Source organism: Nycticebus coucang, chromosome 6 (assembly GCF_027406575.1).
Source record: "Nycticebus coucang isolate mNycCou1 chromosome 6, mNycCou1.pri, whole genome shotgun sequence".
NCBI classification, from domain to species: domain Eukaryota; kingdom Metazoa; phylum Chordata; class Mammalia; order Primates; family Lorisidae; genus Nycticebus; species Nycticebus coucang.
The window spans coordinates 11,962,784-11,972,483 of NC_069785.1; the positions used below are offsets into that span (position 1 = coordinate 11,962,784).

General features: G+C 38.1%; 1 pseudogene; it reads right to left on the bottom strand.

Moving 5' to 3' along the window:
* Window positions 1-523: 523 nt before the first annotated feature.
* On the bottom strand, window positions 524-972 carry LOC128589044 (prefoldin subunit 5-like; annotated as a pseudogene).
* Window positions 973-9,700: the final 8,728 nt, after the last annotated feature.

Below are 9,700 nucleotides of genomic sequence, written 5' to 3' on the forward strand. Positions count from 1 at the left end.
TTAAATAATGAATTATTTTACTACCTTTGTTGTTGAAGAAAATGTAAAGAATTCATTAGAAATAGCTCTATTAATTAGAAATTTAGATTGATCGAGGTTTGTAAGAAGACGTTGCCATGTTTTTATCTCTGCATTCGTGTGGATGGAACGCACTCACACGAAAGAATGGCTGTGAAACTGCATGGTTAATGCATCAATAGAGACAAATTAGAACATTTAGCCTCCAAAGGAAATTATTCCCTTTGAATTATCTGGTTTGTCTCTAATTTTTAGCTGTCTCCTTTCATCTGGTCTTTGCACAAGCTTTTTCTTCGGGCTAAAGATAATGAGCCTTGACTGTGTTTTTCAACATCTTTGCTTGCAGAAAAAAAGAAACAAGTCTTGAAAGACACTTTTTGTTTTTTTAATCTGTCCAACTTGCATATTTATTGGCATTAGGAGATCCTACACCAGGAAGCCATGCCCACAGAGTCCCAGTTTCCCTGAAGCAGGATCCCCCCTGACTCATTTCTACAATAAACTCTTAGGCCTTAGCAGTCATCTGTGCTGCCCCCAAGGTGTGAACCGCTGAGTCTTCTAGCTCATCATTACCACGGCAGCCTGTTTCATGGTGCGTTTCTCCTGGAGAGCTGGCTGGATTTTCTCCATCTGCTTGGTTAGGAAGTCTATCTTCCTCTTGAAGAAGTCCTTGGCATCCTCAGCTGTTGTCTCTACATAGAAGCCAGGTCCCACATCAATGAGCACATGTTCCACATCTTGTAGCTTCCCAGGGACATACATAGAACTTGCCCATAGGACGAGTAATTCTTTCCCTTCATTGCTCTTGTTCAATCCTTGGCTTCCACATACTTGGTCTGTACCACCTTGAGCTGGGAAGTGGTACAAGAACTCCACTTCCTGGTCCAGCTGATTCTTGAGCATTTCTAGCTGCAGCAGATTCAGCTCAGTGATGTTACTCAATCGTGCCATTTTGGGAAGGACTCGAAAGACACTTTTTTATGTTTGTAGTGCTTATTGTTATGTATCTGATACTCTACTGAGTATCCAGTAGATACCTTTATAAATTTTAGCTAGTCAAACAACTGTAAAAGATGACAATTGCATACTAAGAATAATTCATGGTCTTGTTGAGTAGTAACCGGATCGATTCTGTAGCCATTTTTGGTCACACGAAGCTTCAGCTGATGATATTTTAAAAAGAATCTGGAGATCACAGCTTGGAAGGGAGGGTCAAATCTTGCACGAGTGTTTCTGATAATGAAGTCCTTAGTGTGTAATGTGTAGGGGTAAGGAGATAGGCTATGGGCAGAGTTTTAAACTTTTTACATTGGCTTCTTCCATTCAGGGATTCCTACTAAAAGGCAGTGTACCCCCAGGAACAAAAATGAATCCCCTCCGGTACTGAGTGCCTTGGAAACCTGGAGATGAGGTTCCTAAGCATCCTGGCACAATACAGAATGGCAGACGCTAGGAGGTGAAACAGAAATGTGCAGTTTTTATATCCAGCAACAAGAAAAATTAAGCGGGTGCATATAACCTCTCTGGAGTAGTATGTGGTTTGAGGTTTCAATACATTAAAAAAGGAAATGGAATGAATTCACTTTTCAATGTGTCTTTTCAAAGTTTTATTTACTTCTCTGAGTGTTCTTTGCTTCCGGTAATGAATGCTGTGGACGGGCAGTGAATTAGATGCTTTTAAGAAGCAGGACAGAGTGCAGGACAGCACAATCAAAGCGGTGATAGATGCGTGCAGATCTGTCCAGCACTCTTGGCTTATTGGTCCCTCCGGGATCGCCTGGAAAGTACCAAAGCAAAGATATTTTTAGGCTGTAGATTGTCGAAGTGCTATAGTGAGATGACTTACTAATCTTTAAACAGTACTTCATGTTATTGTGTGTGTGTTTTAGAGGCCAATTTGTCTTATTTTTTTTCCTGCTAGCATAAGATGTAAGGTCGCATCCATCAATACAACCAAACAGCAGCACCACAAAAGGTGAAGAAAAGCCACTAGCAGTACTAAATAGTTGACCAATTGCATAACTATAAATTAAGCAGAAGTCTGTTATTAAGCTAATAAACTCGGTGTGTGTGCACATGTGTGTGTAGTGTCATGCTATCCTGCACAGGAAATATTATCTCAGCCTAGCAGGACCTTGTATAATTTGAAAACAATATACGGAAAAGTCATTAGTCTGACTATGGACAAGAACAAATTTTCTTTGGTGTAATTTTTTTCTGGTTCATTAAAATGTCATCATGGAGGAATTGTGGGTTTCTACTGGAGTTTGAACATCTGTATTATTATGCTATATTATCCAGAAGTTTTTCCATATTCTGCCAGAAAAAAAAGAATGCTATGGGAACTCAAAATTAGATGCATAGGTTACTTAAGGTAGTACTGTTTGTACACACATAGAATTTGTGTGTATGTAGGAGTGTTTGTGTATGTTTTTGAGTGTGTATCTACTGTGAGGAGACATCATGGAATGCTATTCTAATTTTCTGTTATATGTGCTTTCTTGACAGTGACAGGAATGTCTAGAAAATATGCTCTTAGATTTACAAGAGATGTCTGATATATGAGAAGTGAAGACATCGCCCAAGGAGTCTAAAAGCAAAATGCTACTAAACATATTTAATGAAAATAACTGATATATTAAGGCATTTACCATAAAGTAAGAAATGCACTGCCTCTACTACATGCCATAATCATTTATTTGCAATCATGTATTTAGATATCTATTTATGATGTGACAGGTCATGGGATTCAAAGGCGCAAAAATCTAATTATGTAAAGATTGCCTCATTGAGTATTTTTATTGAGACTTAGACATTATGCACAGAAAACAAATGCTCAAATATTTAACAGTAATGAAAAAAAAGAGCAACGTGAGGCAGTGTCAGCCTTTATACACAAGCCAAAAATTATATCCTACGTAGTAACACAGGAAATCACATGGAATGAAGTGGAGGTACCAGAATAGAAAATTGCTTTGTTTTGTTTTCATTTTTTTTTGGATATTAGTGCGATTCACAAAGCCTTTAAGTAGAATACCACCTGATTTTATGAAATACATTTCTAAATTGTTTTCCAGTGTGAGAAAGAGGGACACAGGCATGCCTTTTGTTTCTTCGCATTTAGAAATGCCACACAATTCTGACTTCACAATTATAAATATCTTTCAGAAGAAAAGTAGAAATCTGATTCGTGTGACAAACTATTGTCCGTTTTGTGCTCCCCTTGTGCCTATTTCTTCTCCATCCAGGGCAACATTGGTAGCCGCTGAGTCACACAGGGGCTGTTGATAAGCTGTGTGACAACAGACACAGTGTCGGGGAGCTCAGGCTTGAGGGAAAGACAGCATTACTGTGCCCTTTACATTGAACTCAACAATCTTACAAGCACATGGGTTGCTACCTTTGACTATCAGACTTCAGTGTTTGGCTTTCGGCAACATTAAAACAATTCATGATAATAATGATAATAATGTTATATGAATAACTGTGTTAGTTAATGATGGATTCATCGTCCCCATAAGTGCAAGCTTTTGCAGATGGTCTGGTTTTATTTAATCTTTTTATTTTGGTGGAACTCAGCTTATGGTTGCAACAAACCCTTTAAAGATTAGTGTCTGATTACTTATCATCTGAATTTTTCAGTCTCGTTGGTCATTTATAAACTACTCTAAGTCTTCACATATTCTACCAATTAAAGAAGACGATGCCTTCTACCTATGATAAATTGTCCATTATATTTCTATGATAGCATATTTGTAAGAGAATTATATATGATGTTATTTGCTCATAATTTGTAGATTTCCCGTGCTCTGAACTTTGCACATACTGCCATGTACTGTTTATGTCACAACTAAGTTTTCTAGCTGAAAGTCCATGTTCAGCTGTTTTGAGACATGGCGCCATATGTTGCTTTCTGCAGTGTAACGACGCGATGCACCTTCATAATGAAGTCTGGACGTCCTCCAGAAAGGAAAGGGAGACAGTCCTCCTCGTGAACTGTGAAATCCTTCACTCGCACAATGTCTTACCCAGCAGATGAGAAGCGTTCTTCACCAACAGGTTTTGTTAGGGGTCTGAGAGAAATGGACGTGTGGGGGAGCTGCACTGCCAGCTTCAGTAGCAGGTTAATGGCCAGCTCTAAAACATTTCCGTAGCCTTTTTTTTCCTTTTTTTTTTTTTTTTTTACAGGAGAGAAAAAATTTCTCTCACATACCCCAGAGCAATTCATATGTTCCATTGCACTGGTGTCGGTATTGACATGCTTCTGTTGGCTTCTACAAACACGCCTTGTAGAGTGAGTGCGGCCGTTGGCAACATCTTTTTCATTACACAAATCAGTGCAGGTGACTTGCTTGTGGTCACTGTGGTTTTCATGGTTTATCTTGTAACGATGAGAAAAAAATCCATGAGTATAGAACATATTCGCTCTTTTTAAAATGACGTATGTTACATGTCTTGTACATTAATGTTTGCAAGGCTTTTTTCATGTGGGATAGTAATTTAAAGAAGTATTTTATATACAAATTTTAAGAAGAGGTTGAAAAATAGACCACACTGCTTATCAATGTATTGCATATATTGTTAAAATAATAGGACATTGGTATAGGATTTAGGTAAAGCCAGAGCTAATTATGTAAAACCAAAAGAAACTGCGACCTTCCAGAGCACAGGATGCAGGCTTCTGAGATGGTCACAGCACGCCCCGGAACGCAGCCATCCAGGGGATCCTTGCCAGTATCTTTGGTCACTGGTGTTTTAAAAAAAATGATGATCACCTTCCCTGGATATGTCTCCTTTCCAAAGTCCATCACAGCGTGGAGCAGAGAACTGAGAAATGTTGTAGGCTCCAGGGTTCGCCCAAAGCTTTTCAGACCACCTCAGAGTTCTTTTTAGGGATATTGGCTGTGGCGATGGACGATTACAGAGCCTTCTCTGAGCTTTATATACTGAAAAGTAGATACATTTATTTATTTATTATTACCCCTTACATTGTTTTTCTGTGACCACTCACTATTATAGACTCTGTAGCCATTTCACTGAGATGATTTTGGCCAGAAAACTATTCAATTTACAAGATAGTTTTCAGTCCCTTCCTCACTATCCATTCATTTTTTAAATGCAATTTCTTTGATTACTCTGGTTTGGACATGATTCTTTCCTGAGCTAATGGTTGGGTATGTCTATGGACTCCAAAGATAGACAGAACTGGTTTTGAATCCAAAAAGTGGTACTTAATTATGAGCAATGTGTCATTTGGAGGAACTTGTTTAAACTCTTCATGCCTCAGTATTTTCTTTTCTTTGCCTTTTTTTCTTTTTTTTTGAGACAGAGTCTCACTATGTCACCCTCAGTAGGATGCTGTGGTGTCACAGCTCCCAGCAACCTCAAACTCTTGGGCTTAAGTGATTCTCTTGCCTAAGCCTCCCAAGTAGCTGGGACTACAGGCGCCTACCACAATGCCCGGCTATTTTTTTTGTTGCAGTTGTCATTGTTGTTTAGCAGGCCCAGGCTGGGTTCAAACCCACCAGCCTCGGTGCATGTGGCCTGTGCTGTAACCACTGCGCTATGGCGCCGAGCCAGTGTTTTCATGTTTTAAATGGAAATATTAGTGATAGCATAAAGTTGTGAGGATTAAATGCACTAAGGTGCAAATGATATGCCTGACACTGAGGAAACATGTACTCAATGGTTGTTTTTATTATTATTGTTTAACAACAAGCCTGATGGATTTTTCAACTAACATCATCGTTCTTTTTTGAAAATTTCTCTTCTTGCCTTTTTTGTCTCACACCCATAAGCTATATACTCTTCCAGATCCCACATATCTCTCCTTTTCTCTTGATTCAGCATTTATGATTCTATTTACATACTATGGGTCTCCTCAGACAGCATGCTGATCAGCTGAACAGCTAAGCTAAGGATTTGTTGCTTGCATTCTCTGGAGCCCTCCTAGACTTTCTTGGAAGATCAGGTACTGGTCTTGTTTAGACCATGATACTCATGAATACATCCCGTTACAGTGCCTGAATCAGAACGGGGCAACCCGACTTGGTAGTGTGCTGTCTGCTAACTGTGTCTGAGGAGTGATGTGCATTAAGTGTACACAGTAGTATTTGCATGTACATATTATCAAACAAAGGCATAAAGGAATCACTGGACTTTAGCTGTACCTTCATCTCCCTGTGGCTTCTTTGGCTTCTTTTCACAATTTTATCCCCCAGTACAGAAAATGTTTAATGCTTTGGGTTCTGATCTTTTATTCTTTCTCTCCATTGTCACACCTATTCATTTCCAAAGCTTCGAAAGACACGTGTCGGATGTTTCCCCAATCTGTATGTCTTATCTCTCCTCTGGCCCTCAAATATTTTTGTATTTTTCTGCTGAACATTTCAACATTAATAAGATAGACTTGTTCAAGCTTCATTTCTTTAAATTCTTCTCCTTTCTCTCCTACTAGCATTCAGCACAAAAGATTTTCCTATAGCAGAACTTTTCTTATCATCCATTTTCGAAGATTAGAAATCAAACTCTTAACAATAGCTTGTCATATTTGTGTAGAAGTCCAATGCTGACAAGCTCGTTAACACATACTATTTTATTTCACTCTTGAAAAACCCTCAGGTAACACTGTTATTCCAGACTTATGAAAGAAACTATGTTTTCTGGTTTTATACGATTTCCTAAATGTACATAATGTGTAATAATAGAGCTACTGTTTGTCCCATGCTCATTTTTACTTTCCACATATTATTTCTTATGAAGACACACTAACGCCATTATTTTTCACAGGAGAAACATTTGAATTTCATAGAGTTTAAGAACTTGAAATAGTCTCTTACCTGACCCTTCTCTCATTAATTCTTCCTCTCTCCAGGTTTGCTTGATAAACAGCTGCTGAAATCACTTTCCCATAATGTTGGCATCACTTAGCTCATGATATACTTCTAGTGAATAATCACTGGTTGTAGATGCTGCCTGTAAATGGTGCAAATAGTGCATCTGGTGTTGGAAAGGAAATATAAAGTTGCTCTAAATTATAATTAAAAACATGTTTAATTCCAAATTTTCCAATATTCTGAAATACATTATTTTTATTTTTTTTTTATTTTTTTTTTAATTTTTTTATTAAATCATAAGTGTATACAATGATATGATTATGGGGCATCATACACTCACTTCATAAACCATTTGACACATTTTTATCCCAGTGGTTAACATAGCCTTTCCGGCGTTATCTCAGTTACTGTGCCAAAACATTTATATTCTACATTTACCAAGTTTCGCAAATACCCCTGTAATATGCACCACATGTGTGATCCCACCGATTCCCCTCCCTCTACCCACCCCCCCTTTCCCACTTCCCCCTATTGTTAAGTTGTAGCTGGGTTATAGCTTTCATGTGAGAGTCCCAAATTAGTTTCATAGTAGGGCTGTGTACATTGGGTATTTTTTCTTCCATTCTTGGGATACTTTACTAAGAAGAATATGTTCCAGCTCCATCCATGTAAACATGAAAGAGGTAAAGTCTCCATCTTTCTTTAAGGCTGCATAGTATTCCATGGTATACATATACCACAATTTATTAATCCATTCGTGGATCGATGGGCACTTCGGCTTTTTCCATGACTTAGCAATTATGAATTGGGCTGCAATAAACATTCTGGTACAAATATCTTTGTTATGTTGTGATTTTTGGTCTTCTGGGTATATGCCCAGCAGAGGAATTACAGGATTGAATGGCAGATCTATTTTTAGATCTCTGAGTGTTCTCCATATATCCCTCCAAAAGGAATGTATTAATTTGCATTCCCACCAGCAGTGCAGAAGTGTTCCCTTTTCTCCGCATCCACGCCAACATCTCTGGTCTTGAGATTTTGTGATATAGGCTAGTCTCATTGGAGTTAGATGATATCTCAAAGTAGTTTTGATTTGCATTTCTCTGATGATTAAAGATGATGAGCATTTTTTCATATGTCTGAAGGCCGTGCGCCTGTCTTCTTCAGAGAAGTTTCTCTTCAAATCCCTTGCCCAGCCTGCGATGGGATCCCTTGTTTTTTTCTTGCTGATGCGTTTGAGTTCTCTGTGGATTCTGGTTATTAAACCTTTGTCAGAGTTATACCCTGCAAATATCTTCTCCCATTCTGAGGGCTGTCTGCTTGCTCTGCTTACTGTGTTCTTAGCTGTGCAGAAGCTTTTTAGTTTGATCAAGTCCCAGTAGTGTATTTTTGAAGCTGCTTCAATTGCCCGGGGGGTTCTCCTCATGAAATACTCACCCAGACCAATTTCTTCAAGGGTTTTCCCTGCATTCTCCTCTAGTATTTTTATAGTTTCATGTCTTAAGTTTAAATCTTTAATCCAATGAGAGTCTATCTTAGTTAATGGTGAAAGGTGTGGGTCCAATTTCAGTCTTCTGCAGGTTGCCAGCCAGTTCACCCAGCACCATTTGTTAAATAGGGAATCTTTTCCCCACTGAATGTTTTTAATTGGCTTGTCAAAAATCAAATAGCGGTAAGTAGCTGGATTCATCTCTTGGTTCTCTATTCTATTCCAGATATCTACTTCTCTGTTTTTGTGCCAATACCATGCTGTTTTGATCACTATCGATTTGTAGTAAAGTCTGAGGTCTGATAGTGTGATTCCTCCTGTTTTGTTTTTATTTCTGAGTAATGTCTTGGCTATTCGAGGTTTTTTCTGATTCCATATAAAACGAAGTAATGTTTTTTCAAGATCTTTAAAATATGACAGTGGAGCTTTAATAGGGAGTGCGTTGAAAGTATATATTGCTTTGGGTAGTATGGACATTTTGATAATGTTGATTCTTCCTAGCCATGAGCATGGTATGTTTTTCCATTTGTTAACATTTTCAGCTATTTCTTTTCTTAGAGTTTCATAGTTCTCTTTATAGAGATCTTTCACGTCTTTTGTTAGGCAAATTCCCAAATATTTCATCTTCTTTGGCACTACTGTGAATGGGATAGAGTCCTTAACTGCTTTTTCAATTTGACTGTTGTTGGTGTATATAAAGGCTACCGATTTATGAATGTTGATTTTGTAACCTGAGACGCTGCTGTATTCCTTGATCACTTCTAGGAGTTTTGTAGTAGAGTCCCTAGTGTTTTCCAGATACACAATCATATCATCTGCGAAGAGCGAGAGTTTGATCTCTTCTGACCCTATATGGATACCCTTGATCGCCTTTTCTTCCCTAATTGCGGTGGCTAAAACTTCCATTACAATGTTGAAAAGCAATGGAGACAATGGGCAGCCTTGTCTGGTTCCTGATCTGAGTGGAAATGATTCCAATTTAACTCCATTCAATATGATATTGGCTGTGGGTTTGCTGTAGATAGCCTCTATCAGTTTAAGAAAAGTCCCTTCTAGACCAATTTTCTTGAGTGTTCTGATCATGAAGGGATGCTGGATATTATCAAAAGCTTTTTCTGCATCAATTGAGAGAATCATATGGTCTTTGTTTTTTAATTTGTTTATGTGCTGAATTACATTTATAGATTTACGTATATTGAACCAGCCTTGAGACCCTGGGATAAAACCAACTTGGTCATGATGTATAATTTGTTTGATGTGTTGCTGGATTCTGTTTGTTAGGATCTTGTTGAATATTTTTGCATCTATATTCATTAGTGATATTGGTCTTTAATTTTCTTTTCTTGTTGGGTCTTTT